The following is a 13,970-nucleotide window of genomic DNA, read 5'->3' as shown; positions in this document are numbered from 1 at the left end:
TTCACTGTCAGGGTGGCTAGGATCTGGAACCAACTTCCAAGCGAAGTGGTGCTGGCTCCTACCCTGGGGGTCTTTAAGAGGAGGCTAGATGAATACCTTGCTGGGGTTGTTTGACCCCAGTACTCTTTCCTGCCATGGCAGGGGGTTGGACTAGATGATCTGCTCAGGTCCCTTCCGACCCTACCAACTATGAAACAGGGAACCAGCAGGGGATAAAATGGAGATGTATTTTCTTCAGCATAAACTTGGTCCACAGTGGGTGCATCTACCCAAGAAACTAATCTAATGTGAAGTAAAGCATCACCATCTACATGTGTGCAGCAATTACTGCACAGTATATTCGTCTACTGTGCTGTTTTCTAGAACAAGCAGCGCATTAAACTAATGCACGAAAATGCACCTGTAGACACTGACCAGGACCAAATTGCTCCTGGTCAGCCTAGGCAGCAGGAGGCCACAGGGGGCTAGAAAAGCTGTTCCAGCTCAGCAGGACACTGCCTCCCACCCACGTGCAGATTGGGACGGGTCCCGATCTCCATGGGGTAGGGAGCTCTGGGCTAAGCCCCATCTCTCTTAACAGCCCAGGACTGGTACCCAGGGGACCCTGGAGCTTTCCCTGGCTGCTGCAGAGGGGCAGAACAGGGCAGGAGCAACCCTGAATTGGGCTGCTCCTGTTGGGCAAAAAATTTGCCCCCAACAGAGGTGCGTGTGTAGATGTGGGCCAAGGAGCGCTTTAATGACCTTGAATTTTCTATGCAGAAAATTCAGGTGCATTAATCGTACAAGCAGGCAGGCCCATTCAGAGGAAACCCATATTATTTTTAAGTCATATGACTTGTGAAAAAGTTCTTCATGGTTATCTCTTCTACAAACAAACACAGTGAAAGGCTAGATTCAGCAGATGTGTTCACTGAGATTACATTAAAAAAAACAAACAAACCTAGAGAGTAGTTTCCAGAAGTGGTTGTGAATAAAGTAGCTTTCAATCTGTATTTTAAATATTAGGAGTAGTTAAGGATTAATTAGTGTTTGTAAAGCTCTTTGATGATTGAAACTGCTACATAAAAATGCTACTATTAGGTAGATATTCTTAAGTATTTTGGAAGGTACTAATTACCAATAATGTATTATTCCACCCAAATTCTGCGATACTTGAAAATGTAAATGCATGTTCCATTACCTTTATTTAACTTTGGCAAAAACTAATCTACCCTGAAAAATAAGCATTTTTTCTACAGGCCATTTTTTTATTTAGACACATCAGAAAGAGGGTCTGAGGAGCGGGTAGTTAAAAGCAACACTGTTGCACCCTTTATCACTCTCAGCTTTGTATGGAACAGTTAAGTCAAACATCCTTTTTGTATGCTACCTTCCCCATGCACATGCAACATAAGAAAAACTACTGTCATTAAAGGCAGAGATTATTTCCTTATGAACAGATATAAACAACTTCATCCTGGATTAAAAAAAAAGAAAGAGAATAAATACCTAAGGAACAAATATGCTTACAACTGTAATACTACTTAGCTGTTTCTAACAACTGTAATCAAATACCCTATTTTTTAATAAGGCATACTGAAATCTTTTTAGTGTTTATAAAGACATATCTAAACCATCCAAAAATAAAAATGAAAGTTATGACACGCAAATTCGTGTTGTTAGAAAGTACAGTCGTCCTACCTCAAAGACCAGTCATTCTAAACAGTATACTTTGCACAACCACATGCTAAAAATAAAATCAAGACAGCTTAGCTTTATCCAAAAGAATGCATCTTAGGTGCAATGACACAAGAGACAGAGCACAGTGTGTGCAACTACACATGGGCTTTAATGCACATAAGCCTATTTCAATGTGCATTAAAGCGCCACAAAAAGACATGCTCTTTAGCTAATGCACATTAATATAGGCTAATGTACACTTTTCTAGTACCTCACAATGGAGGTCACTCACACACACACAAGGAGCCTGCTTCAACGCACTGGAACTCCAGCATATTGGAGCAGACTCAATTAATCGAATCTACTGGAACATGCAACTTGATGTGCTCTAGCAGCCTCACGCATCATGTGCATCAGTGGTGCAGCGTGCCTCTGTGCTGAGAAAATGGCGGTGGTGTGCTCTTAACTAAAACACATTCAGTGTGTTAGTTCAAAGCACGCTACCACCATTCTCTCAGTGCAGATTTGTGCTGTGCCACTGCACTGATACATGTGTTCCCAACATGGTGCCAGGTGCTTTTTATTAGTTTGGCTTGCTAATTAAAAGTGCCCAGTGCTGTGTCGGGACACATGTAAAAATGCCAGAAGATACTAAATGTAATGTGCATTAACTAAAGTGCATTAATAAAAGTGTAGATACACCCACTGTATACTAGATAACCAGGTTCCAACTCTGATGATATGAAGTGCTTTGACATGGTCAAAAAAAGAAGAAAAAAAAAAAGATTATTTTGGTAAATATGTCCCAAACTGTTTCAACATGTGTGTACACAAGTACATTTGCTGAACAAGAACTATTTAGACAATAAGCATCACTGGATGCTGGGGGAAAGGACCTTTATGAAGTCATACACTATATCTGGCACTAACTGTCATCCATGAATGGTTCAAAAGGGCAGCCCAGAAAAAGTGTACTGGACTAATTCAGTCATCAGACCACTGAAAGGGCAAGTTCACTGTTGCAAGACTCTGGTCAAGTAGGAACAGGTACAGTATTCTTGAGATTAAAAACAATGTTTTTTTACCCATTTATTTGATAAGTAGAATTTATTGACCAAGCCACCTAGCTTTAATTCAGAAAGGAAGCACGTAAATTGCATGGATAAGTTTTATACCCAGTGTTCCTCACTCTCTGCTTTCTGCCACCCCTCACCTCTCCACTTCAAAACTTTCTATGCTTACAGTCACTGCTTAGCCTACGCACTATGTTAAACTATTTTTTATGCTTAAATATGTACTCGTTGGCAATCTCTGGGAGGGGTCTCTGTTTAAATGTTGCCATGATACACAAAATTTAAACATGTGGGGCAAATGATGGCTAACTCAGGGCCAGAGCTTCATACTGGATACGCAGGATGAAATGGAAGAAAATAGGTCAGAAGGGAGAATAAAACCAACTAACTAGAAAAAAAAGGGAGGAACGGTGGGTGAGACCCATAATAACAGCTTCCGCTTCTTTGAATGGATACCCTATTTATCAGTTACCACCCCTACAGGATGGCTTTAATTTTAAGACAAGACCCCAATAATTAGATTCTATACATGGAAAATTAAAAGTGTTATAACAATGTCTAATTATTAGAGAGTTGTCTTAAATTCATTCTTCTCCCCACCCCTCTTGCTGCAGAGGCAGTGGGGGGGGGGCACGCAGGAGAAAGGGCTAACCCCTGCCCCTAGCCCCACCCTTTTGCCCCCCTCAGAACCTACACCCTTGCTGCCAGTCCCCCCCATTACCACTTGTGCCCCCTACCACCTGCCCCTCAACCTGAACCCCAGTCTCATATTGCCACATGCCCTGACCACCTGATTTCCAACCTGCACTGATACCCAAACCATGCTGCTGGCCTTGCTGCTCCAGGCCACTAGGTAAGACTGCTAGGGCCACCACCAGTGCTGGCCCCAGCCTCCAGCTCTCCCTGGCTGAAGAGCCAGGAGGAGGTGCGCAAGGACATTGCCCATTACAGGACAATTTGTCTCACAATGAAGGACACATGCAGGGGTGTATGCTGCAGGAATTTGTGCTGCTGCAAGCGCACACTCCTGCATGTCTGGATGAGGCCAATAGCTGTAAATCAGCAAAATGTGATTTAGAATTTATGATACCAGCTTGGATCCTGCCCCTCTCTCAGATTCTGGTAGAGAACCAAATCATAAGTTTAATCTTTCTGACTGTTTCCCCTTCCTCTCTCTCTGCACCCCTGCTACTGTTTTATCTATCTGTGGAACAGAGCCTGTGGAAAGAGAAGATTCTGGAGAAGCAGCAATGCTATATCTTACAACACAACAAAATGAAGTATGTTTAAATGCTTTTCCGATTAGCTCATTTATAAGGACTATGGAGTTTAACCATTTTAACTCAACTCGCATCAAACAGTGCTTAAAAGGTTTGACTTTTTTGGATTCATTTCCTTGATCAACCGAAGACTCTATCAGTTAATACTATACTTCACTTACTTCTGCCAATGATATTTGCCAAGACGGAAACTAAGTCAAAAAGCTTTAAAATTGCTGGAGAGGAAATCACAAAGACAAAAAAGGGAGGGGGACTATTGCATCTTTTGACAAAGCCATCCTAGTTACAAACCACATCAACACAAGCTTTGGCAGAACAGCAGCCCTGAAGCCTATGAACGAGCATGTTATACTCTGCAAAGCCTTTCTAACAACAGTTTAACGGAATTAGTATATCAAAAACAAAACCTAGTGAAATGGTACGCAGAATACTACATACAATTATATGTACAAACAATAGCTATATGCATAGACTAGTTGTTGGTTGTCTTGACAAATTACATTATACAGCTTCTGAAGGAATAATTGGGGGACAGAGGGAAAACAACTGTTTTTCCAACAGATGTAAAGGAAAAGGAAGCATGATGAATACTACAGCAGAGGAAACACCTCTTCTGTTCACTACTATAATTCCTACAAGGCCTCCTGCACCACTTGCTAACATTTGTTTCAGCAAAGGCTTTACTCGTACCTTTCTGGATTGTCCTGCTTCATTTTACACTGTACTGAAACTACAGTGCTGAATTTATTTTCTGACATCACATTTACTTATAGCAATGGACTGTGATGTCACAAATACATGATTATAGCTTCATGAAAGCAGCAGCTGTGAATCCTCAGACCTCAGAAAGTAACAGGCCAACCTCGTAAGAGTTTTCCATAATCCCTCCTGGGATCTGATTACTTTTGGCAGTACACTATAGTGACTTCTCATTCAACCAACCCTATACATCAGGAGGCAACCCTGATTGGTTTATATTGCAGTGTGACTTTCCTTTAACAATATCTATCTTTTAGATCAAGTAGCAGCAGCAGCATTTGTGCGCTGCCTTATTCTGACCCAGAAATGAATCAAAGACAGCAGCTGAAAATCCTAAATAAGATTTCTTTGTTAGTTCCTACCCGTGTTAGTTCCTACCCCTGCTGAGAATTTTTACGATCAGTGCTGGATTTCAGTATCTGAGATACTCAAATAATCTCTCTCTCTCCTCCTCCCTGTCTATCTCTCTCTCACTCTCCCACCCTCTCTCCTTCCCTCTTTCCCTTTAGTACTAACCAAATATTACAATGGCAGTCAAACCACTGAGCCTAAAGAGCTGGTACAATGAAAGACTAAATATGCTGCTAAAAACGTTCCTGCTGCCTGAACAATGTTCTGTGAAAAACCATAAACTGCATACTATATTATGCAACATGGACAGGAGATTTCTGTGATTCTACACCTTTTTAAAGATGGTGTTTATTAGGTTGAATTTTCTATTTTTTCAATAGGGCAAGTAAAGAGATGGCATCAAGTGGCTCCAAAGACCTAGGTGGGCAGCTCCACATCTGGGGCAGCCGTGTGATGTCCATGCAGCACTGTGGTCACAGCTATTTTTGTACCTCTCCTCTGAACAAAAGGTGGTACCCCAGAGTTGCTGTCCTGGTCTCCCCCATCAGTTATGCTACCAAGTAGACATATATCAGCTAAGAAAAAAATCAGTGACTTCATAGTTACACCAGGGATAGATGTAGTCAAGTTTTCCTATACAAATTACTCAAAAATATGAAAACAATCCTTGTACCATTACCACATACCTTGTCTACAGCATCTTTCACATAATGATTTTAAGGGAATTACAAATGCCTCAACAGCCCTGTAATGTAGGGATTTGTTATTACTTTTACATTCTCAAACACACACACCCCTCCTCCCCCTTCCCCAGCTAAACTGGAAGTGCAAGCACAAAGGGGGGAAAAGGGGAGGTGTTCTTATTTTTCCTGAGAAAGTAGGGTAATTGGCTAGTTACCTCAAGTGTCTGTACACAAATGCATGGAGACTGGGAAACAAGCAGGAAGAACTGAAAGTCTTTGGACAGTCACAGAACTATAACAGGAGTGGGCAATTATTTTCAGGTGGAGGACCGATTACCGAGTTTCGGCAAGGTGTTGAGGACCACAAGGGCAGTCCCGCCCGTTGCCAGGTGCCCCACCCCCTGGTTGCCACCTTGGGACCTGAAGTCCCACCCCCTAACCTCTGCCATCAGAAGTTCCTCCCCTTGCCCCCTTTCAGCAAAGGGATTTGCCATCTCGGAACTAGAAAAATACCAAATTATATTCTAGAAATCATACATCTACTACAATTTTCATTAATTTGATTTCAAAAAATATTTTTGTCTCGATTAAATGTGTTAGTGTAGCATAAACAGAGGTGATTGTATAATAGCTTAAAATGAAGCCTTGCTTTTGTATATTGTGGGGGTGGTTGCGTGGGGTGAGGGAGCATGTGGGTATGTGTATGGATATGTGGGGTACAGTGTTTGTGGGGGCAGGATGGCTGGGGAGGGGAAGGGTTTGCCCACAGTCCCCCACAGCAGGCAGAGCCCCTGCCAGCGCTCCTAGCCCAGGCTCCTGCTGCTTCTGGCCCTGGGTCACCAGTGCAGGGCATATGCTCACACCTGCCACCACTTCCCCATCTGCCATCGCTGCCTTTCTCCTGCCACTTCCCAACCCCCTCCCACTCGCCACTCTGGCACCACGTCCCAACTGCACGGCTGAGCCTGCAGGACACAGCAGGAGCTGGCCTGCCCCGGCAGGCACTGCACAAAGCCAGTCAAGTATTGCGGGGACCGGGCCAGCTCCTGCTGTGCCCAGTGGTCCCAGTGCTGCAGCCGGGAACCAAGTGGTGCCGGAGTGGTGGGCAGGGGGGCAGAGAGGAGCGGCAGGCAGGAAAGCAGAGAAATGGATGTAGCAGGTGGGGCAGGATGGCAGCGAGCGGGCAGGTAGGAGCACAGCAACAAGTGGGCAGGAGCACAAGATCTGTGCTGGTGCCTCAGGGCCAGCACCAGTGACGGCCCACAGTGGGACAGCAGGAGCACGGGGCTCAGGCCGACAGGGACTCTGGAGCCGGGCTGGGCTGCGTCAGCAGGGAGAGGAGGAACCCAGTCTGGCTCCATAGAGGCAGCCAAGGCTTCTGGCTGGAGGTGGGGTGGGTTGGGCAGGCTTTGCTGCTGTGGCTGCTGGGTCCTGCTGCCAGCTCCTCCTGGGTCCTATTGCCACTGGCTCTTGTCATCTTTGACAAGTAACCACATGTATATGTTAAGCCACAGTGGAGTCAAAACTGCAGCATGCTATCCCCTGCTGAGGCCATGAAGCCTGCCAAGTTTCAAGGAGATAAGTACAGGGGTTTGGGGAAACTGCACCTCAAAATGCAGACAAGCAAACCTCGTGACATGGGTGATACTGCGTGTGTTAAGGCATAGCAGGGTAAAAGCTGCAGGGATGGTAGCCCCTGCTGAGGCCACAAAGCCTACCAGCTGTCGAGGAGATCAGTGCAGGGGGGTTCTGGGGCCTTGCACCCCTAGCTGCTGACAGACAAAACTCATGACATGGGTGCTTGTGCAACTGACTGTCTCTGTCTTGGGGCAGTTGACTGCCTGTATTGACTATTTCCTCTCCTTAGTCACAGTTTTGTAGGTGTTAATTCATGCTCATTAAGTCGTTATGTAGTAGCTAGGTACTGTGTATTGAGCTGGTCCTGGTGTGAATCATGATTCATTGGTAACTGGTAACACAACAGCATAGCAGCCAGGCCTGCAGTAGCTGTTGTTGTTGTTGTTCCCACCCACCTCCCACTTCCCGCAAGACAGACACAGTTGCACAAGCACCCATATGTCATGAGTTTTGCTTGTCCGCAGCTTGAGGTGCAGTTCCCAAAACCCCTGCACTTATCTCCTTGAAACTTGGCAAGCTTTGTGGCCTCAGCAGGGGCTACTACCCCTGCAGTTTTAACTCTGTTGTGCCTTAACACACACAGGGTCATCTGTGTCACAAGTTTTGCCTGTCAGCAGCTTGAGGTGCAGTTGCCCCCAAGTACCTTGCACCTATCTCCTTGAAACATGGCAGGCTTTGTGGCCTCAGCAGGGGCTATCATCCCTGCAGTTTTGACCCCACTGTGGCTTAACATATACATGTGACGTGAGTTTTGCTCTCAGGATTTCAGGGTGCAGTTTCTCCGAACCCCCCTGCACCTATCTTTTTGAAACTTGGCATGAATCATGCCCTCAGAAGGGGCTACCATTTCTGCAAGTTTAATCCAAATCTGGACAAAAATGACAAAGTTATATGTTTCAGCCTTCCCCATTATATCCTATGGGCGAAATGTCGAAACAGGAAAACGTTGACGGAATGAAACGGAACAGCCATTTTGACTCGAAACAAAAGTCAAAACGAAACACTGTTCTATCAAAATAAAATGCTGCCGTTTTGCACAGCCCTAATAACTGGCTCTGTAGACATGGGGAAAGCAGTAGATGTAGCATACCTTGACTTTAGCAAGGCTTTTGATATGCTCTCCCACAGCATTCTTGCAAGTAAGCTGAGGAAGTATGGGTTGGATGAATGGACTGCAAGTTGGATAGAAAGCTGGCTGGACAGTGTGGCTTAATCTGTAGTAATCAGTGGCTTAATGTCTAGCTGACAGCCGTTATCAAGTAGAGTGCCCCAGGGGTCGGTCGTGTGGCCAGTTTTGTTTAATAGTTTTATTAATCATCTGGAAGATAGGATAGAGTGCACCCCCAGCAAGTTTGCAGACCAACAAGCTGGAGGGTGTAGTAGATATGCTGGAGAGTAGGACTAGGGTTCAGACCGACCTAGACAAATTGGAGGGTTGGGCCAAAAGAAATCTCATGAAGTTCAACACAGACTAATGCAAAGCCTTGGACTTAGAACGGAGCAACCCTATGCATTGGTATAGGTTGGGGACAGGCTGGCTGGGCAGGAGCTCTGCAGAAAAGGACCTGGATGTTACAGTGGACAACAGGATGGATACGAGTTAGCAGTGTGCCTTTGTTCCCAAGAAGGTCAACAGCATACTGGGCTGCATTAGTAGAAGCATTGCCAGCAGATTGAGCAGATTATTCTACTCTGTTCTGTACTGCTGAGGCCACATCTGAAGTACTGTGTCCAGTTTTGGGCCCCCCACTATAGAAAAGTTGTGGACGTGATGAAGAAAGTCCAGTAGAGGGCAATGAAAATGGTTTGGAGGCTGGGGCGCATAACTTATGAGGAGAGGCTGAGGGAACCGAGACACTTCCCTTCCAAATCTTGCATAGCCTCTGAACACCACCAAATTAGAGCGTCATTTCATTAAATCACGGAATTATTAGTTCCAAATATTTTTTTCACCAGTTCTTATACCGAGTTAATTAAAAAATACACATCAGGAGGATGCTCTCATATAACACTTAAGAGCTATTGCATTTTCTTCTTTTTAACATGAATTCACCAACAGAAGGAAGAATGCATGAAAGTAAGGTCTCCCAAAATTCTGAGGTAGCCCTTTTGTTTTTAAAACAGCATTTAGAATGCATTTTTTTGGAACCCTATGTGACATAAAATGAAAGAAAAACAGGTTTAAAGATTCTTAAAAATAGCAATCAGCTATTGCCTGGCTTGGAGGATTTTTGTTGGAGGATTCATTTACAGTACAAGGTTTGGAGGATTTTTCTTATTTTGTTCCAGAAAAAAAAATTACCTTGCTTCTCACAAACAAAGCCATCTAGAAGAACTTCCTTTTATATTTAGATTTTCAAAATTCTGAGAATTCATCTGTAGTTCCTAAGCATGGGTTTTTCCCATTTATGAATCAGAAACTGGAGCAAGGATGTGGCTGTTAAAGTCTGGGTAGACCCATAAGTCACTAAACAGATCCCAATGACCAGGGTGGGAATTAAGTCATCTCTAGCTCCTTAGGTTTTTTTATAATCTTTTGTTTGTATATTTTTAAAAGTATTTCCCCTTCTACAATGAGTAACTAATTTAAACTAAAATGCAGCAACTTAAAGAGATTATGTAGAACACTGTGACCCATGTCAGATTGGCTCTGTTGTTAAAGGGGATCAGTAGCAATGTAATATATTAATTTTTTAAAGATTTTGGAACAGTTTGTCTCGAATGTCAAAAATATTGGTGGCTCTGTCGGAAGAAGAGGAATTAACCAAGTGCCAAGTAATATTTTCTCATCTTGAATTTTAATTAGCTAATATAGAATCTTATTATTAAGGGAACGTGGTAGAATGAAGAACTATGGGAGATAATGTCTGGTCTTTTGAAAAATAAAAAAAAAAAGTAATTCCTTTCCTTTTGCTTAAAAAGTATCTTCCACTTAAAGCACCATTTTTGGAGAACAAGCTAAGATACAGAACTCCACACCTTGATACTTTTTCAAGAGAAGATTCCTGGGTCTGCCAAGACAGACATTTAAAAAAAGAAAAAAACAAAACAAAACCTTTACTACTTCTGCCCAGAAAATGGAAAGGAGAATAAGTAAAACTGATCATCTTCCAGACTTCTATTTAACACCACCAGACTACTCAAGCACTGCATCCAGTCTCAAAGTGCCTTGGACAAGTGGGCAAAACTCACTTGACCTCTGAAATTATTAGCTTTTGATCTCAACCTTCAATCAGTAAGAGCAACATCACCTCCTCCAACCGCAGCACTGAAGTCGAAGTTGAAAAGTGGTAGAAAAGAATAATTTTGTATTATATTTTAGTGATATATTTAAGGGATAATTTCACCGCTCAAAAATATACTGGATACAGGTTGGTCCTGTTTTGACAGTATTAGAGTGAGGATGTATTTGGGACAATTTTCTCCCAGAGAGAAAAAAGGTCTAATGTCTGAGTAAAACCACATCAATACTGCAGTGATACAACTGAGATAGGATGCTGTGACACTTTGTGGAAATCAGTACTAGAAATACAGACTACCTGGTGACAGACAGAGCAGTGAGATAGGAAAGACAGCTTTGTAAAAAAAGAGAAGCGAAGGAAGAAAAACAGGCTGGCCAGTCAACTCTAGCATTCACGTGCCAAATGAGCCAGAGGCAAGGTACATTCAGCAGATAGGATCCTCAGGCTACCCTAATAGGATGGTAAAAAATCTGCAACTCCTAGCAGTTGTGGGAATTCCAAATAAAGTTCCCATCTTCCAAGGTCTTCATGTAAAGAGCAAAGAGCCTGAATCTATACTGTGATATGGCTTTAAACTAGGAGTTGAGTCCAATGCTGTAGCAGCCAAGCAACAAGAGTTAAATCTGACATGGAAATGAAGCCTAAGCTGCTTCCATTGCTGTGAACTGTATCAGTCTTACCCAACCACAGTATCTAAATTACTAGGTGATGAGAAAGCAGCTGTTATTTCTTAAGTTTAAGGGGAGGAAAGTAGTTTACCTTTCACCAAGCCACAAGTTTTTAAACATTATTCATTTTTCCTTTATAAACTCAGTACTGGCAACAGGATTTTGCCACCTGTCTCACTGCTCCCTGTCCCCAAATATTCTCTGCTCTTTTAAAGGAGTAATTTTTCTTGGTGGATGAATAAAGCAAGAATTTCTGGTTTAATTTTTTACTTAAAGCAAGAAGGTTTAATTAACCTCATGTTTTCCTGCTTTAGTTTTCCCTCGTTCCATGTGTAGAAACAGCTGCTTTTTCACATGTTGTGAAAGACTCAGCATGAGAGGCAACAGGGGGAAAAGTAGTAAAAAGAAAATATTGTGTACATTCACATTTCACTTAAATTAACTTTTATTTCAAATAATTCCTTGGCTAGTTAAGCAATATGAAGAAAAAATATTATGGGTCTATGATAGGATCTAACTTGTCTTGAGCATCTTGTGCTCATTGTATGGTTTTACTTGCAGCATTTAATTTCACTTAGGCTTTTTAAATTTATCTTTTCAAACATTAACACCGACTTTTGCTAAGGCCCAATAACGTAAAATGAAGGTCAGACTTTGAAACAATATTGAAGTGAATCAGAGAAATAATGTCACAACTAAAGTGGATTGAGGCGCACACAGCAAGTCAGGAGCAGTCCTTAAAAAGTTAAAACTAAGAATTCCTGTGATACAGGAAAAAAAATTTAGGATGAGAAGGAAAACAAAGAAGTGTTAGCCTCCTTTGCACAGGCAAAAACCCCCAAAGGAGGTCACAACCTCCCTCCTTTTCCTTAGCTGATCACCTTTAAAATTATAAAACACTCAGTATGATCAAAAGGCACAAGAATCTTGAAATTCAGTCATTTTTGTGTGAAATGTCTACAGAATGTTTTCAAACCAATTTGAAAAAGGTTCCTCATCATGAGAAAATTCCAATCATACAAGTGAATACAGCAACAGAAATCACTGACACCTGGATTAACTGCTTGCCAATGCTGGAGGAGGAGGAGGAGAATTTATTAACTCTTACACTGAAAAGTTCATTTGCGGAAGGGGAGCGAGGGAAAAAGGTGCATCCACACAACCAATTGAGTGAAAGTTATGAAAAGAAAATGTATTTGTAATTAAATCCATGGCACAATAGACTAGTCTACAAACATCCACAGCTGTTAATTTTTCTAGGAAAAAAAAAAAAAAAACACTACAAGGCCTAGACAGTACACATTAATGTTAACACGTCAAGTACACTAGTATCCAAAGAAAGCACAACCAGCTATTTTAGGGTAGCTAGTAACAGTTTGCTTCCAATGAGTAAAGGACTGTCAGAAGAGGCAAACATGACAGCTACACAAGATAACTACACCAGAATCTAGTAAGTCACGCTGGTGTGAGACTATACAACTTGCAAAGCCCACCTCTGACAATGATCTGTAGATCTTTAGAAACCCACAACTCTTAAGTTGTGGGTCATTTTCTTTTAAAGAGAACATGCTTTCGACAGCATCCTCCTAAATTTGACTGTAAATTATTCTCACCCCCACCTCATACTTAAACTAGAAATTGCGATTTTTGGAAGGGCTGAACAACATAATGGCTGTGTACCAGCTAGTCTCATTGGCAGCCATTACAAATACAGCGACGCCATTTATTAACCAATCCTATTTCTTCTGTCCTCATCTTGCCAATATATGCCGTCATACTGTCTTAGAAAGACAAAAACCACTACAGCAGCCACAAAGCTAAGTGGGACTCTCCAGTCTCTAACAAAACCTTTTAGCCAGTCTCATTTAAAGTTATTTTTCCCATTTTCCCTTATTCTTAGAACTACAACAGAATGTTCCCATACCTCTTCCTTTGTAAAATTTCATCCCTAGACTTCCTCTTTAAAGAAATATATATCCCAATCAACAATGCTGAAGAACCACAACCAGAGAAGGCTTTTCCCTTGAGTGTCTAAGCTTTAATCAATTTGGATATGAAACTGCACTATTCACAGAATGATACATTAGGTATAGTCTCTTTCAGTTCCTTTCTAGCTGATTCTTTATTTCTTCTAATGCAGTATAGAAGCTAGAATTTATGCCCACTGTTCAAATATGGTAGTGGCTTGACCAATTTTTTTTTTTTTTTTACTTTTACAAAATTATTTTACTTTTAAAAAGAGAAAAAAAAACCTTGGGAACATCTGTGTGGAAAAACACTTCTCACAATCTTTACCTATGGCTTATATTTATTCTTTTAAATACTTCTGGTCTTAGGAGAGCCCTAACTATCCAAAACCCACTTACACAATAACCTTCCTCACGCAAACAGGGTGCATGCTAACCTCCCATGATTTATATTCAAAAGAAATAACATGCACTCTCTAGGGTGCACTGATCTATTGGTTAGCTATTGAATCAGCACCAATAAAAGGATAAGTGATGTTACTGGCTATCCGCTTTTTTTTGGTTGCTGTAGCTAACAATTAGAGCCTGAGGCTCGGAGCACCGTGGTGACTGTAGTTCGGTTCCCACACCCTGCCACCGGCCCATGATCA

Source organism: Gavialis gangeticus, unplaced genomic scaffold (assembly GCF_001723915.1).
Source record: "Gavialis gangeticus isolate Ggan-Ray unplaced genomic scaffold, GavGan_comp1, whole genome shotgun sequence".
Lineage (NCBI taxonomy): Eukaryota > Metazoa > Chordata > Crocodylia > Gavialidae > Gavialis > Gavialis gangeticus.
Note: the sequence above shows the minus strand (reverse complement) of the source record.